Source organism: Cyrtonyx montezumae, unplaced genomic scaffold (assembly GCF_038088225.1).
Source record: "Cyrtonyx montezumae isolate F1298 unplaced genomic scaffold, pur_monq_1.0 scaffold_25, whole genome shotgun sequence".
NCBI classification, from domain to species: domain Eukaryota; kingdom Metazoa; phylum Chordata; class Aves; order Galliformes; family Odontophoridae; genus Cyrtonyx; species Cyrtonyx montezumae.
The window spans coordinates 15,078,459-15,096,798 of record NW_027071992.1 but is presented as its reverse complement, the minus strand read 5'-3'; the positions used below and the strand labels follow the sequence as shown (position 1 = coordinate 15,096,798).

The 18,340-nt window shown below is 48.0% G+C and overlaps 2 protein-coding genes across 4 annotated transcripts in view; both read right to left on the bottom strand.

Moving 5' to 3' along the window:
• The window catches only part of GALT (galactose-1-phosphate uridylyltransferase), a 427,049-nt gene that overhangs the window by 114,833 nt on the left and 293,876 nt on the right, over positions 1 to 18,340 (bottom strand). The gene's annotated exons all lie outside the window — the stretch shown is intronic.
• The window catches only part of CNTFR (ciliary neurotrophic factor receptor), a 121,042-nt gene that overhangs the window by 46,016 nt on the left and 56,686 nt on the right, over positions 1 to 18,340 (bottom strand). The gene's annotated exons all lie outside the window — the stretch shown is intronic.

The following is an 18,340-nucleotide window of genomic DNA, read 5'->3' as shown; positions in this document are numbered from 1 at the left end:
CGATGGCCAAGGAAGTTCACATTCTCCCTCTGGTTCTGTTAAAAGTTTATCTTGACCTTAGACCAGAGTACTGGAGTGGATCACCTGGACAGGGCCAATGAACTGGGACTCACGGACCACATCTGTCTCATACAATCACAGAATCATTCAGTTCAATCACCGACCCATTACCACCATGCCCACTAACCATGATCCTCAGTGACATATCTCCACAGCCAAATGCCCCATAGCACATTCAGCTGTTTGGGTCAACAAGTCATTGCTACTCCTGCCCCCATGAGTCTCACTGCAAGATGCAAATCAAATGCACACATCAGAAATTCCCAGGGGATAGAGGTGACAGAGCCCCAAGATTCATCAGTAGCAAACTTTGAGTTATTTACTAGCAGACGTGCGAAGTGGGCAGCTGCCTTCAATTCCCTACCTAGCAAATGAGGTGGGAGGACTGCAGCTTACCTGTGCCATGCCTTGGAAAGGGACAGCTGCTTGGCACATGCTATGCTGTTTATCTCCCTGCCTCTTTTTTTTTTTTTTTGCTCTCTCTCTACAATAACACGATGCCTTGCTGAGCTGTTTGATTTAGCATCTCATGAGTGTAGCAACACAGCTCATTGGGCACCAGCTGCCTAATTGAATTTTCTCAGGTTTCTGGACAGGAGTTCGAGCCGACATTCATTAATGATGCTTGGCAATTGAATCTTTCCTGTGTTGCTACACGGGCTGTTCTCTGAGCTATATGTGACAAGGATGAAAACATTTTTGTGAATGTATGAAGTGGGGTGAAGCAGGATGGGGACTGAGCAGGGTGTGAGCACCTCCTTCCAGGTTTCATCAGCCTCCCTAGGTCTCAAAATACTCCTGGGTTTCCAAATCACTTTTGACAAGGTGCTCCACTCAGGCACCCAGGGAAACTGAGCATCCCTGAACTCAAGGAGAGTCCTCACAAGTATTTATAGCAGCTAAAGGTCAGGAGAACAAAGGTGAGAAGAAACGGTCAGGCTTGGACGAGGAAGACGTCACCAGTGAGGTTTGACAGAGCTCAGAGCTGGACCTGAGCTGCACAGCTCTCTCATAACTCATGGACCAAGTCAGTATGAGCAGACAGCTGAGGTTGTCAGGGCAGCAAAGTTAAAGCGAGGGGCAAAGCATCCCAAAGGGCATCACAGTTATGTGTTGAGTCAATGAACACATGGGGAAGCAGCACTCACTGCGCAGTCATGGCTCCAAATTAGCTGCAGCCTCCATGGAAACGTATCTTGGAGTGACTGCGTTCCTGACAACATCAGCTCAGTGGCAACCAAAGACGCAAATGCAATGTTAAGAATTATTGAGAATGGGACTGAGAATGGAAAGTAGCATAGCCTAGAAGTAGCACACAAATCTGTGCCTGTGCCATTAAGATGAAAATGGAGCAGAGGAAGGAAACATGAGAGAACAAAGGTTGAAAGCAGCCTCTGTGTAAGGGATGGCTTGACAGACTCAATCTCTTCATCCCCGGAATGAGACACTGGTTGGAGGCATGAGAGACACCTAAGCGACACTGAATGACATGAAGAGGATGAATAGAGAAGGACTGCTGGCTCTTTCTCCTAATAAAATAATTAAGGGGCAGCAAATGAAAGCAAGGAAAAGAAAGTGCTTTTTTTTCACACAATATGTGATTAGATTAGAGAAACCCACATCCATCTGTTGCTATGCATGTCAAAAGTGGGGGGAAAATAGCAATTAAAAGAATCCACAGAAGAGGACTCCACCCATGGCAGAGATGCACCAGCGAGGCTGACAGCAGCCCACAGCAGGGAGGGCTGAGAGAAGCACTCCAACACTAGTCCTACTCTTTTCAGATATCAGCTCCTGTGTTCTGCTGGCAGGCGGAACAGGCAACACGGACCTGTAGTTTGTTCTGAACATCTTAAAAAAGCTTTCTGTTAGACAGAAAGAAGGAAGAGCATCCCAGCCAAGGAGCCCACGTGAGGAGGAGTAGCTGGAATGGGCACAGATAAACAGGCTGATAAGCAAGTGTGGAAGGAGATGGATGGCTGGGCAGATGAACAAGTGCGCGCTCTCAGACAGATGGATAGCTTGGCTGGATGAGCGCAGCTAGGATGGAGGGAAGCATATGAAGAAGAAATGATGGATGACTGTGCAAGTGGATGAGAGTATGTGGGGACACAGAGACATGTAAGAGGATGGAGGACTAAGTACATAAGCATCTGGCTGGCTGGCTGTGTGGATGGAGGGATGAATGGACAGATGGGTGGGTGAATGCTTGGGTGGACAGTTGGAAGGAGGGAGTAAAGGATCAATGAACAGCAGAGGGTGTGGATGTATGGTCGGCTGTCCAAATGGTGGGCAGATGGATATAGATCACAGACATCCAGTATGAGTCCCAGCATCTTACTCAGGTTCTCCTCTATTATTTTCTTCTGCACAAAGTAAAGACATTTTGCTTTTCCCTTCCCTGCTGCCACACAGAAGGCCATTACTTCTTCTGTCCTCACACCCAGAGACCTGCTGGGCTGAGACAGATGCTGAGATATGCAGCATCACCCACCAGACTTACAGGGAGAAAAGCTCATTGCACCAATGAGCCAACGAAGCTGCCTAATAGGTGCCTAGGAGGAAGGGGAGGGTCAGAGGAAAGCTCTGGGGGTCCCAGCCTTGCTTCTAGGGACTGTGACTGAGGACCTGTCCGTAGGTGGGGATGTCAGAACTAGGCTGGGAAGGGTGGTAAAGGCAGCTTGAATTATTTCCTATTTGTCCTTAAACACAGCACAAACATGCTGGCATGCACTCAGAAAGGCTGAGGGAGCCTTTCCTGGAAGACAGGTCTTTGAAAGCAATGCTCCTTCCCAGGGCAATGATTTAAGACTTCTGACAAAGAAGAAACCCAAAGCATATAGTATCAGAGCAGGCAAACTCCCAGACAGTTTTACAGAGCTGCTCACTGGAGCTGATTCAGGTCTCCAGATCCCTCCTGTCCCAGCACATCCAGCCACATTACCATGCAAACACATGGCACACTGCTGGCAGGTATCACCTTCTTTTGCCTGTCCTGTGCTGCAGAGATCAGTACTGCTTTTGGATGAGAACAGTGAGGGCAATCAGAGCCCATCCTGGGAGTCTCTAATTTCCCATAGTTTGGGTATGGGCATGATCCTGAAGGATACAAAGCATTTTTGAGGAGAGACATAAGTGTCTTACACCCACTGCTCTCTTTTCCTCTGCATGGCTTTTGGTTCTGCCCCTATGGGTGGGGAAACTGAGACAGTGAGAAAGGACATGTCCCCCTCTCCCCAGGAGGATGTGAAGAGCTTCTGCAGTGGGATGGAGAAACACATCTGTGCCTTAGGACAGATAAAGCATCTGTCAGTCCATTAGCCTACGTACCTCCCACCCAGAGCTGTGTGCAAGCCATGAGTAATAATCCGAGTGGATAATTAGATCTCTGTGTATGTATTCATAAATTATACATTTAATATTTACAAGGTGCCAGGGGTAAGCTGAGAGCTTTCCAAGCAGATGAAGCAGCAAGGTCTCACACTCTGCAACTTCTCACTGTAAATGAGACCAGTAAGGCAATGGGATCAGTAGGATGTCTCTGGCTTCCACCGGTCCCTGGGTGTCTAGTGGCATAACCCTGTGCCCTCTCTCTCTTGCTCCAGCACCTTGCTGGCTAGCCTGCATATCACTGATCATGCTCTAGGGATGTGGGTTGCCCTGCTCCCATCTGCAGCTCCAGGACCCCTTGCTGAGAAGAAACAGCCACTGGCATTGGAAAGGGTTTCTCTACACCACCTACCCAAAGCACATCCTACCCCTGATCTCCTCACACCTGTTCCCGCCAGTGCTACTTGGTGTTTGCACAGCTCTCATTGCCAGCAGAAACCTTCCCTGCCAGAGGAAGGAATTTCATGCTTAAAGAGGCAGCTCTTCCACAAGTGATTTAAAACTAAATACATCTTTGTAAAGAAACAGGCATAATTAAGTGTCATTGATGTAGCCAAAGATATGGACTGTTCTGAGTTAATTTTGTCCATTAATGAAGAATTGCAGCAAGCAGAGTCCGCATTTGTTTGCTCTACTTTGGTAAATCCCTGGAGTCAGCAGCTTTGCTTTCTTGACAAGAAAAAATAATTAGCAAGAAACTTTAATTAAGAGATAACAGATGGGTGCTAAAGGACTTGTACTCAATCACTTCTCGATAGCCTGGAAGCAGATCTGTGGAAGCAGGTTTGCTTTAGGGGCACTGCAAATGAGGCATTTTCCCTCTCTTTCCACCATGTTCAGCTCCTGGCCAGCTCCAGTCTGAGCAGGCTCTGAGCACCCTGGTCTTGGCTGTAGTTGTCCCTGTTCATGCATGCAAGTTGGACCAGATGCCCTTTAAAGGTCCCTTCTAACTTAAACGATCCTACCATTCCAGAATGCTTTCTTCAGATGTTCTACCTCTTCTGCTGAAGCTCTGGGATTCCAAGCGTTCTCTTTGCCAAGCAATGCCAAGTGGCCAAGTGGCCAAGCAATGCCTCTACTTCCATCCTAAGGCAAAGGGAAGGCAGGGCTGGTCCTTGCAGGCTCAGGTTCCTTGCCCCAGCATACAGGGTGGCACAGAAGGGAAGGGCTCAGAGGGCAAGAGGTAGACAAATGGCAATAGGGGCAACAAGCATATGGTGGAAAAATCCCACTGGCAGCACTAAAGCCACGCGCGCTTGAGCTCTCACCCTCCATGGCCAGGTGACAGGAGTTAGCACCGTGGATGAATTACAGGCTTGTTTTCTGCTTCTGCTTTTTCCTGCCAACAGGACAAATAACTTAGGCCACAAAAGAGTGCTTAGATCAGGCTTTTCAACGCCATTTAAGAGGAAATCAATAGGATTCAGAATTAGGTGCCCAAATCACAGCCGTAAACACAAGAAAAGCCCATTGTGGCTCAGCAACAGCACGAGGACGCCTGTATTTACCACACATGGGGAGGAGGAAGAGGCAGATAGAGATGTTGGGCACCCATGAGCTACCTACAGAGCCTCCTAGTTCCTAGTCAGTGCCCATGCACCCACTCTCGAGCAGCAATCTCCCTTGGAGTACAAACACTGGGGCGGCCACACTCCTACCTAGTCCTGCTCTGGGTTGCGCTTTGCACCAGGCACTATGTGAGATTTTTTATTAGCACTGAGTTATGGAAGTCAGAGGCGTAAAAGACCTGTTGGGTCCCACTCAGTCCATCCTCCTTCTGCCAAGACAGTATTGGTCCCTGCAGCATATTTACTATTTCTCCAGTCTAATTTTACATACTGTACAATCTGCGCAGTGCCAAGTTACGATCCCTGTGTGAGAAGCAGAGCTCTCAATTTCCAGGCTCTTGGGTGTGTAAAATCACAACCGCGATGTTAAATTAACTTTTTTTTTTCTTTTCTTTTTTTTGCATTTAATCATTTAATAGCTCTAAAATTCAGCCCCTCAGGCTCTCTCTGTCTGTCTGTTGGCTTGGCTTTCGCCTGCTGTAGGCCAGTGGCTCATCGCTGCCTGATGCAATGCTCACACCCCTGGGTGGATCAGCAGCAGCTGTGCTTGAAGCTGGAGCCGCTGTAACTTAACTTGTGAACCTCCGAGTCCTGAGCTGGAAAAACTCCTCTGGGGCCTCCAGCACAGGTATGGGAAGCTCAGTCTCACAGGGATGAAGCACAAGGCCAGGAGTGTGACGGAGTGATGGCACTGGCGGACAACAGAAGGGCAACTAATGTCATCTATCTGGACTCGTGCAAGGCCTCTGATGTGGTCCCATACCACATCCTTATCTCAAAATTGGAGAGAGATGGATTCAAAGGGTGGATAATTTGGTGGATAAGGAATTGATTGGGTGGTTACAGCCAAAGTCAAAGGACTGACTATGCTCTATGTCCAGGTGGAGTCTGGTCACTTGAGACTGACATTTTACACATATAAACAGTGATAAGAGGGGGACTGGCTTTAAACTAAAAGAGGGAAGATTTAGGTTCGATGTTCAGAAGAAAGTCCTTACTCAGAGAGTGGTCAGGCCCTAGTGTTGCTGCCCAGAAAGCTGTGCTGCCCCATCCCTGGAGGTGCTCAAGGCTGGGTTTGAGGGGCCCTGGGCAGCCTGAGCTGGCGGGGGGGTCACGGCAGGGGGCTGGAGCTTGATGATCTCTAAGGTCCTTTCCAACCTTATCTATTGTGCAATTCTGATTCTAATACTCAAAAATATGACTTGTTCCTGTGCCTGGCCTGCTAACACTTCCTCCTGAACCCATAAACACCCAGAGACAAGACATCAGGACTTGTTTCCAACCAAGAGAAGGACTTCTTCCCTCTGTATCAGCCCCAAGACTTTTCCATGTGCTCTTGAACAATGGCATAACAGAGGGTCTGACATTTTCACCATCCCTGGAGGTATTCAAGAAACGTGGAGAAGTGGCTCTGAGGGATGTTAGTGGGCATGGTGGGGGTAGGCTGACAGCTGGACTAGCTATTCATCCTTTTCAACCTTAGTGACTATATGATTCTTTGCTGCCAGTGCCGGATGCACACAAGAGGAAGTACAGATGCTGATACAATGTGAAACATTTTCCCATCTCTTTTCTTTTTTTTGTCTCAGCCGTCATCACTCATTTCTTCGAGCAACACTTGTACTCCTGTAGCCTAGATGATTTCAAAGCAATATTAATAATAATACAACAATCTACTCTGCCCACGAGGGGCTGTATTAACAATTAAGCCAAGGTCTCAGGATCTGCTTGTGTAATAAGAAGATATTACATTTGCATTTCATGCCTTTCACTCCAAAGGGTGCTCAGGCAAAGCCAAGCCTGGAAGTGATGAGCAGTGCTGAGCCATGCACAATCGGGGAGCTGCATCCTTACAGCTACACAAAGCACCTTCTGGGTGCAGCACCACCAGGATACTAGACCTTTAGTATGCAAAAAAAGAGTCATGCTGCCATCAGAGAGCTGAAGGGAGATGAATGCCTTCAGCAGGAGGCTGCAAGTGCCAGGTGCTTTGCAGCTAGCAGGTAGAGACTTTTTGGGTTGACTCATGCACACACAGAACTTCAATCTTTTTTTTAAATAAAGGGTGAAAAAAAGCCCAAACCTCCCCATTATGCAGATAAGCATTTTGAAGCAGATCCAGCAGCTGACTGGTGGCAGAGACTCACATCCATCATTCAGAGCCCCAAGCAGCCAAGCCATGATTTCTCTTTGATGCTGACTGCCTCTCCACTTCTGGAGAGGCACCATCTCTCTGCACAGCCTTTCCTGCTCCTCTGCTCGCTGCTATTCCCTCTCTGTATGGACATCACCACAGCCCCTTGGACTGATCTCTCTGAAGGGAAGCACGGTGCTGCTCTCAGGGCATTCCTCCTGATCTTCAGTTACTGATGTTGCAGCTTCTCAGAGCCCTCCATATGCAAGATTTTTTGTTCCTTTTTGTTGTTGTTGTTTGTAATGTATATTTTTGTGTGTGCGTGTTTTGTTTTGTTTTGTTCTTTTGTTTGTTTTGTTCTTTTCTTTTTAATCCCTACTATGTTTGGGATGATGAGAAAACATTAGTCTGAGGGGCAGATATTTGCTCAGTGTGATACGAGTGCACGAACCCTTTTTTCCTTACATTTCAACACTTAGAAGCATCAAGTGTCAAGCAAAACAAAAACCAAAATGCCAACGTGTTCACTGAGTGAAACAAAAACACATGCCCAGATCTCCGGAGAGATCCTTGAAGTGGAGGAAGACTTTAGGGAAGCGTTTTCTGCAAGGGGATACACCAGCTCCAGTAGGAAGAGTGCTGCTGTTATCTGACAGCACTCCTGAATTACAACCACCATTAGCACAAGAGATACTTGAATTCTGGATTTTCTGCAAAACGTTTTGAATTCAGGTTCTGAAGCATTTAAAGGGCTCGAGAAAATATCCTTGGCTTCCAGTCAGCAAAGCACTTAGGCGAGCTCTTAACTTTCAGCATGTGTTTAAGTACCTTGCTGACTTGGGGCTTTTAACCCCTGCAAAAAGAAAGCAAGCAGGGGAGAAAAGCCAAAGGAAAAGTTCGTGTGTGCGTGTGGAAATCTCCAGACAAGCCGAAAAAATATGGGAATCTCTTCTGGAAAGTAGGAAAACAAATAATAATAATGACATGCTTTAAAATTAAACACTAGGGGAAGCTTTCTGAGGGGAAAAGGGCTCCTAGAACAAATGGAGCGTTTCGCCGTAGCCTAACGCTGACTTCGCATGCTTCTTCAGCACGCCGAAATTATTTATTGCTTAAAAAAAAAATAGTTTGGAAGAGGGAGGGGGAAGCTAAACGTAATGGGGAGAGAAAAATGTTGGCTGGAGCAGTGAAAAAACATCTCTGAAATGAGTCGGCTGTGGGAGGCTGCTGTCAGGAGAGGGGGAAAGGAGGGAAGAGGCAATGGACAGCAGTAGAAGAGCCCAGGGCAGGAGCTGTGTGCATCCCTGCTACATGGGCTCATGGGGAGGGAGGATCTGAAAGAGCCTAAAAGGAGAGAAAGGGCACAGGGAGGCAGCAACTCTGCCTCCAATCAATGCAAATCTATGCGTGCGCAGGCAGTAAGTGGCTTTTTCCCTACCTCACACTGGAGGCCATGAATAGAAAACAATCTTTTCAACTCTGCTGGTCAACCCCCTTCTCTGCTAGTCACAGAGGCATTGGGCTCTACGCACGTTTATTTTCTAAAGCAAAGCAAAACCAGGCTGGGATCTGGGGGTGGCTGCAGCCCACACAGGGCGGTGGGGCTGGAGGGATGCTCTCAAAGCACCGACAGCACCCCTCAGCCCTGGGGATGCTGGAGGGAGGATCGGGATAAGGCTGAGCTGCAGCCCTGGAGGAAAAACACCAACTCCCAAAAAATTCTCCAAAGTAAAAATAAACAAACAAACAAAAATGGCAACAACAAACCAACAAAAGCTTGGATTCCTTCAGAATGAAACTAAAGGGATTTTGTGCCTTTTAAACTTCCCACTGTGTTGTAGAAAGGCTTTACAGCCTTTCTGCACTGGAGGAAGATGTGTCAACTAAAACCATTTTTGAAGAATACCAAAAAGACACGATTTTTTTTCCCTTTTTCTTCTGATGAAGAAACGCGTGGATGATGACAGGACTCCATTTTCCAGAGGAAAAAAGGTTCCCCAGAGGACTTCCCTGACAGCTCTGGGACACGCGGCAGCAGGCAGCGCTCTGGAGGGCTGTGCTGCTGGAGGCTCTTCCCCACTGCTCAGCTGCAGACCCATGGGCCAGGAGGCAGCGAGTGATGCTTGCGGACAATGAGCTGACAACTCAGAGAGGAAACAAACAAAGGCAGTGTCTTACAAACGGGAGCCCAAATCCTGAAATGAGATGAAGCCCAAGTGGGTGCAAGTGGATATGTATCTGCTATGGCACCTAGCACATTAGGCTGTCTAGCTGTAGTTGTGCAAGAGATAGAAGAACTCAGTTCAGACCTGTCCCCAGCATCATGCACCTGCTGGGAATTTCTGCTTATCTGCTGCACGAAGTATCACACAACACTTCCACAGAATTTTAGGGGTTGCAAAGGTTCTCTGGTGTTTGAGTCCTGTGCCCTGCTAAAGCAGGTTTCTTAAGGACAATTGCAGAAGGGTGTCCAGGTGGGCACTGAGCACCTCCAGAGATGATCACAACATCTCTGCACAGCCTGTTCCTAAGCTTTGTGCCCCTCACAGTAAAGAAGCTCTCTCTCATGTTCCTACATTCAAAATTCCGCCATGTTTGACTACATTCTGGGTGGTTCTCACTACATGATCTTCACTTGGAACATGTGATTTAGGGCAGGATAAACACTGGGACAACACTAAATCCAGCAACTGAATCCTGAAATACTCCTGCAGGGTCTACATCCCCACGTCCTACTTGTGGACCAATTGAATGCTTACACCCATATCTCCAGGGCTGCCAAGAATGTAATTACAAAAGCAAGGAGAAATAAATGCAGCAGTGTAGGTTTGGAAGAACATGACCAGCAGCATGAAACTGGCTGCAGTGATTGTACTGCAACACTTTGCTGCTTCCCTGAGCCACAGCTCCCTTCTCTGCTGTTGGAACTGAAGCGTGATCAATGCTAATTAATTAAAGGCCAGAACCCACCAGCCATGGTCACACTGAGTTTAGTTGTGTTCCTTGAATATTCAGGGCTCGCTCTCAAGCAATGTGAGGAGGCAAAGACCAAACTCCAGCAACATGGGTAGAAAATAAGATAAACTGTCTGCAAACTGGGAGACAGAACAGTTCCTCTGCACTCAGAACCGAGAGCTGGAGGAACTGCCTGTGTGGGGCAGATCTGATGTGCCCCAGCAAAGCAGCACTCACATGGTGGGAAGGGCAGTAAGTCAGCCTAGGGATGTCAATGGTGTCAGCCAATGCTTGGATATTGAGGAAAAATTCTTTGCCTTGCCAAGATGTAGTGCTTGGGAGGCACTGGAAAAAACTGGCCAGGGCAGTGGCCACAACCCTAAGCAAAATGAGTATCTCGAGAATGATCTCAGCATAGGGTTTAGATTTGGGGTGGTCCTTTGTGAGGGTAGGAAGTGGACTTGGTGATCCTTATGGATCCCTTTCAACTTGGGACATTCTGTGAGTCTGTGAAACATGGAGCTGGCAGAGCCAGTATATCAACCAAGACAAAACATTCTTTACCAGATAATCCTTTCTCTTACTACTCAAAGGGCTGTGGCCTGCAGTATTGGGTGATAGGTACTACAATGCAAAGCTGGAAGAGACAACACCCCAGAGATAGCCATGACATAAAGGAGAACGGGAGGCTGGAACTAGATGATCTTTGAGGTCTCTTCCAACCCAAGCCATTCTATGGTTCTAAATACTGGTAACATGAACAGAATCCCATCGGGAATATAAGTGGAAATGGTGTGGTGAGGCAATAGCATCAAGCAAGCCCACTACTGCTTTTGAGACTTCTTCCTCTATCAGGGGACTTGCATGATGTTCTACAAACTTGGAAGAACCAGTGGGAATCCAAGCCCCCAAGCTCTTCCACTGTCCTTTCCCTACACCACAAAGCAAGACCTCCACTGAAAGCAAAAGGAGAAAGGCATATCAATCATGATGTGCTTTTCACCATGGTGGTAATTTTATTTTTTTGATCTGTGGAGGCAGGATATGGTTGCATCATGCCTTGCTGCGTGCCTCCATTCCCTCCAAAGAGCAGTCATACTCATGAGCTCAGCTCCCCTCTCCACTCCTAAGCTGTCATCTCATTTTCCTGTTGCATCCCAAACCTTTCCAAGTTCTCCCAGCAGCTGGCACAGGTTGTGTCAGACCTCCAGCTCTTAACGCTGGCCAGGAATAGACTTCCCATGGGAAATTGAGAGGTAGAAGTAGACAGACAAATGTCAACTTCTGGATTTGACACACTTGCTCCTACATGCCTCGGTTTCTCCCTAGCACCACATGCACTCAGAGCAACCACAGAGCAGGCACAGCACCAGCACTGCAGGGCCTGACTTGCTGGGGTTTGTGGCTTGGCTGGAGCTGGAAGCTCTCTGTGACTCATCTCAAGAAGTGTGGTGTCCACAGCTCCAGCTGGAGGCTCCATTGGGGACTGCTCCAGGCTCTGCTTCCTGTGACCCTGGGAGCACAGACGGAGGATGGCACTCATCTGTCTGCTTGGACTGAATGGGCATGGGGGTACCAGGATGGCTGCAGCAGCAGACCCCTGTGCACTGCCTGCACATGTATGTGCCTGTCTTTCTCCAGATTGGAAGCACAGTGCAGCACAGCAAAGCACCCTTTCCGAGCCAGCAGAACACAAGTCAGCAAATTCAGCAGAGGACAAGCAAGCTGTTCTGCACACCTTAGTTCTGCTTTAGATCCTGCATCCCAGCCAGTCCCTTGGTGTGATGGTGCTGTCTCTCTCCTGTCCACAAAGCACAAAGCTCTTTGCTGGCGTAAGTCCTCCAGGATCCTAGCCTTGCAGGTCAGTGTTTCTGGGCTCTGCAGAACTCTGGCTGCCTTGTAACACTTCAGAAAAAGATAACTAAGAAGAGCCTGACTAGGTGGTTTATATCAGCTAATAGTGATGTGCACTGGGGAGAACACTTCAGGCTTTGCAGACTAAAAAAGCCAGGAAGGGTACATCATGGTGTGCTGAAACCGGGGTGAAGAGCAGCACGTGGGTCTGCTGGCTGCTGGCAGCCTACAGCAAGGCTCTGTCCCATCCACAGAGAGTTTTGCACCATGAGTACCTTGCCTGGGGCCAAGGACTAATCCTGCATACCAGTATACACAGCAGCACAGGGAAAAGGCTCCAGACTCTTCAGCTTCAATTAGCACCTGGTGGCACCTAAACCTAAATAACAATCTTCTTTAGAAAATTTTACACCAAGAGATCAATGGTCTGTACATTGGCTAATACTGCAGTAGCCCCTCCTGCCTCCATCACTGTCAATTGCTTTGCAGTCTCACTTCACTTCTCCACCTGATTGGCCTTGCTAGAGCACTCATTACAAGGTGACATTCATTGCTTTTCCTCTCAATAACAAGTCTGCCACAGATCCTGCTCAATCCTCCTTCTTCTTCTCCTTTTAATACACCACAATTATATTGGCTTCTCTGCATGGATCCACTCTATTTAGAGCATCCCAACACTGCTTATCCTGAAAGATGGTCTTTTCAGACACAGGACAGACTGCACATCTTCCAAGTTGTTCTTCTGCTCCTACTGTACATGTTGTCTATAGCATCTGCCCTCCTGAGCATGTTTTGAAGTTCCTTCACCCTGCTCCTACCCTAGTAAAACCCTCTTCTCAGAAAGCAGACAGGAGGATGCCTGGTCTCAGTTTCTCACTGCAACTGTGCTCTTGCTATCTAGGGCTTTGCTTGGGCACTTCTGCAGCCCTCTTTGCTAAAGCCCTGCAAGCACTGTCACTGTGCTTTGCTCCTTCATCCCAATCTGATTTGTAGTGCTGGGGCAGCCTGCAATTCAGGACTTCAGATGCTGGAAGCTCTTAAAAGGAGACGAACACTGAGTGTCCCTGTTCTGGTGGGAGCAGGCCACACTAGCAGCGCAAGGTGCTGGCTTCTGGGGTGGCCATGTGCAACTTCCAAGGAGAGCCCTTTCCCAGCTATTGCAGGCTAGCTCAAGCTGAGCTCCTGACATGCTTGGTTTCCACTCCAACTGTAACAGCTTTATGACATCCCCCACTTCTGGCAGCGTTCACCAATGTAACAAGAACAAAAACAACAGGCATCCCCATGGATGAGGACTGCTTCTTCCCTCACCAAAAGGAGACCAGTGCTGGGACAGAGCTCATGGAAAGAGCAGTCTCCAACACAGCACACATCATCTATGGGCACAGCTTTGGTATCCTGTGAGGCCGTTCACATTTCAGAGGACCATGGCAGCCTGGGGAACTCCAAGGGCTTCCTTCCTCAGGTGGATCACTCCACACCCAGAGCTCATACAGGAGCTGAGTGGGCTGTGAACCCCAGTTCTCTCTTCTCTCTATCAGAGCTTCCTAGATGTCTAATGAAGTTTAAGAGGTTAATGAGACACAATTTTCCTTGCTGCTGCCTGAACTAGTGAGTCCTGGCAGACTGTGATCCTCTCAATATTTTCTTCCTCTCCTCACTGTTGTGGATGGTCTCCAGTTCTATGAGACTGCAGATTTACTTCTCCAAAACCTGCCAAATCCACACTTTTTTTTTTTAATCTATAGCTTTGTGATTCACTTCAATACACCAGCTGACAGAGGCATTCATATTTTTGTTAGCGGTACATATTTCTCTCCAAGATTTAAATTGCCCAGAGAGGCGGTGGATGCTCAGATCCTGGACACAATCAAGGTCAGGGTGGAAGGGCTCTGAGCACCTGATGGAACTGTGGGTGTCCCTCCTCGCTGACTGGACCAGGTGACCTTTAAAGGTCCCTTCCAAAGCAAGCAATTCTATGATGTCTTTTCCAGCTTCTCTCAGCCCAGGGACAGATCCTTTCTTTGCTCCAAAACCTAAGCTCTACTTTAAGAGCATCCCTCCTTCTGTGCTGGACAGCATTCTGTGCAATGGGATGCCCACCTGGCACAAACCTGCAGCTATTTTCTAAGGGCACCCCTTGAGTAAGTGTGGAGAACTCACTGCTCCCTGCCCAACAGACAAGAGTGCAGCTGCGATCCCACAGCACATCCCAGCTGGAGAAGCCACCCTGATACACACATGCAAAACTAATAGGCACCACATGGAATGGTTTCCCTGGATATCTCATGTCCTAGGTGGGAGGAGCAAGGCTTTTGCTCCCAGCAGGGCTATCCCACAGCATAAGCCATGCTGCCGGAGTGGCCAGCCTGGGATCTGTAGGGCCACTGGGCAGGGCTGTGAGGCAGCAGGCAGTGAAACACAGGCACTAAAAATAGGCTGTCTGCGGTAGGGGATGACCACATTTATTAGCAAGCCCGTGCTCTGGCTGACCACAAGGTCAGCCTCCGAGAGCTCAGCCATAATTCACTTCGTGTCTGGGCAGGAAGTCTACTTGAGCTCAGAGGGATGTCCAGTAATAGAAAGAGATGTTCCAGGAGCTGGGGCTATTTTTGCTGTTTTCTTTTGCTTTGCAGACAGGGTACTCTTCAGGAGATGCAGTTTGTGCTTCACAAGTAGCCAGATGTTCTGGGACAGAGACAAGGGAGGGAGAAAATGGGGGACAGCTGGAGAAGAGAGGATAGAGCATGTGGCTGTGCTCCTTTTATCAGCCACTCACCTTCACAGCAGGGCAAGAAGACAGGGGAAAGATCAAGGAAGTGAGGGGACCCCAAGCTTTTATGGGGTACCTAATGTCCTAACGGCATTAAGTATTGTTTAATAGGCTGCAGCTGAGGTGTCTGCATGAACAGAAGTGAGTCACTGTCCCTGTCACTTCCCCGAGGCTGTGGGCTGGTAGGGAAGATGGAGATGCAATGGGGAAACTGTCACAACAATGGATACCTAAGGACAGAGGTTATGGATCTTCTTTGCAAAGGTGTCACAGAATCATAGGGGTTGGAAGGGACCTCAAGAGATGATCGAGTCCAACCCCTCTACCAAAGCAGTTCCCTACACCAAGTTGCACAGGTAGGCGTCCAGGTGGGTCTTGAATATCTCCACAGAAGGAGACTCCACCACCTCTCTGTGCAGCTATGCCAGTGCTCCATCACCCTCACCGTAAAGAATTTCTTGCGCACAGTGTCCCTGCACTATGCCACCTGTACCTTCACCCCTGACGGTAGGAAAGAAAGCAGGAGCATCTCCTTATAATGCCCTGGGATTAAGGTCTTTCAGGAAAAGAAAATATCAATATCAACAAGAACTGAAGCTTGTTTAGTCTGAGGCCAGGCTGAGCAAACCCTGATAACACCCTTCCAGTGCCAAGATGCATCCTCTTGTTGATCCTGCATGATATCTTGGTTTGTCTCTTTGAGCTCTCCATGAAGCCCATGTGAGCAGTATTTTGGCTTTGAGATGGCTTGCAAAGAGCGAAGGATGCTGGGCAGCTAGAAGCTGTGCCAAGCCTTCCTTCCCAACCAGGAGTGCTCTGCAGTCAGCTCATTCACTGAGCAAAGCTGATATTTCAGCCAGCTGGATAATGAAAGGATCCAGAATTATAACAGAAAAGTTAAAAAAAACACCAACACACACACAAAAAAAAAACAAAACAGTGATTCCTAATGGGGAATTAATTGTTAATAGGGAATCATCACTGCAGGAGGGTGTTCCCAGCATGGCCCTGCAGAGAACTGCTCTTGGCCCACTGCTCATCACTCGCCTTATCAATTACCTTGCAGGCAGCATAAAGCTGGTGTTGGAAAAGCTGTCAAGAAACATAAAGGGTGATGTATAGAGCAGAATGGACAAGTCCATTGTCCATAAGCCCATTCAGTTAGGGCTGTGTTTGGAGGATGACAACTCCAAAATGGCCTTGCAGGAGCCATCTGGAGATGAAACACCAGAGCAAAACATGGCCTGAGATGCATGGAGCAGCCAGAAGGTAAGAAAGCACAATCATAGAATGTTAGAATGACTTGGGTTGCAAGGAACCTTAAAGATAAACTGATCCTTGTGGGAGATGGAAACGTTGGCTTGACCTTGTTGAATGTTGCCTTGCTGATAATGTGACAACAGATCTTCAACCCATGGGCAGGGCTGCCATGCAATGCAATGAGAAGGCAGAGCTCACTCAGAGAGAAGCCTGCACCACGGCAGTCTCCCGCTCGCACATGTGTGTTGTTCTTCTGACCTTGTCTTCCCCACAGCAAACAGTGAGCAGCTGCGTACGGGCGTTTACAGACATTCCAAAACACTCCATTGCACACACATCTCACCCTGGAGAAAGGATGGGAAACCAAACAAACAGCACATGACAGATGTTTGTCATGTCACATAATGCATGACTGAATGGCACTCTGATAGCGAGATAAGAGCAGAGAACAGACGTCTGCTTGGAGAGACTGCTCCTGCACTGCTGCTTTAGATCTAGTGCATGTTATTTCAGAAAGGATGGCTACAGACACTTAAGTATCAGGGAAGTCTGATAGGAGCAATAGAAAAAAGCAAGTACTGGGAAGAAGATGCTGAGTGAAAGCCCAGTCATTGGCCTGGCTGAGTACTGTAGGTACCTATATGGTGGTAATGTATGCACTGAAATCTAGCAGAGAAGAGCACAAGGAGGTCCAAAGGCTGGGTGTGGAGGCTTCCCTTGAATCTGGAGCCCTCGAATGAGCAAAGAGGTGAGAAAAGCTCTAAGGCAATCCCAACCTAGAGAACTGTCTTGTACTGGGTTTCTTCCACCTTGTGCAGCAGCACATCTCACTTCAGTTATTAATAACATTTACAATGTAGAGCAGAGCTGTCAGTCACTGAGATCAGCTCTGAGCAGGGCTGCAGGACCCATGAAGCATGTTCTGGGTTGACATGAACACCAGCTGCTGCAGGGAAAAGCAAGAGAAAAGCACAGCACAATCTACCCCTTGGCAGAGCAGAGTTCAAGAAGATGAGAAGGAGAGATGCTTTCAGAATTGGTGCATGGTCATCCCAGGACTCACACACGTAACTATATTTCTGGTTTAGATATATTTTAACAGTGAATAATGGGTCAAAATCAAGCAGAAAGAATGGCTGGATGCCTGAGGCTTTGCAAACCCTGCTTCTGAAGTGATCACAGCAAGCAAAGCTGTTTGTCCTGGGGGGCAAGGAAGGATCCTAAGATAGTCCAACCTGCTGAGCAGGTAAGTAAAACTAGATACAAGAGAAGCAGCAAGAGATGGAAGAGGATCACAGCCTCAGCTCTGAAAATTCAGTGATGTAAAGGAATAGGAATACTCCAGCTGCGAACAGGGAGAAAAAAAGGGGAATTAAAAATCATCACAAACTTTTTCTCTCCCATCCCAGCACTACTGAAATACTGAAATTCCAAATTATATTACTGTAGAAAAAAACACTTCCCTCCATCCCCAAACATGAACAAATTGGGTCTCTAGAGGTCCCACATCTCCCTAAAACCTGCCATGTCAGTGCACTCTGCATTGTAAAGTGGCTCTGCAAGCCCAGAGGCATTGTCAGCATGCTGTGCTGAATGCATCTCTCATCTCGGAGCCATGAGACTCCTGTTCTAAAAGTACACTGAAAGAACACATCCTCCTGGATGCCTCCATGGGCTCTGCTCTCCCTGGGTGTAGGACATGGGTAGCATCATGTTCGGCACCATAAGTGCAGAGGCTACCATGCAGGAACTCCCTGGACCCTCTGGAAGCCTAGTAAGGACTTGACTGTTCATGATGGTGACCCACTTTCATCCCAGCACCTTATCTGCTTGTAATCTGAAACTGTAGAAATCACATGCATGTCTACAACTGTGCACCTGTATGAAAATGAATAGCACCCTTACAGAGAAACAAAAGCAAAACCCAAAGAAGCAAAGCAACTGGCTTAACCCCACCAGGCTGATGCTCCAGGGACCTGCATGGGTCAAATGATGCAGGCACAGTTGGTCACATCCATGCCAGCCAACACAAACAGTCCAAGTTAAGGGGAGAAAGAGAGGTATCCATGGTCGATCTGCTCTCAGAAGCCAATTTGCATGGCTTTGCTGTGTGTCTCAAAGGCTGTTTATCGGCTCAGTCTTTGTCTTAGCTGCAATGTGGGCAGCATCTCTAACGAGGCGCGTGTGGACTGGGAGCTCTTGGGAGGCTTTGCAGCAGAACTGATTGCAAACGATTAGTGCCGGGGCTGAAGGGAGCAGGAGAGGAGGGAAAGTGATGAAACAAAATCTCTCTGTCTTTTCCTCGGTTGAGGAAGGATGGGGGCTAATTGCCTGTTACTGGTGAGA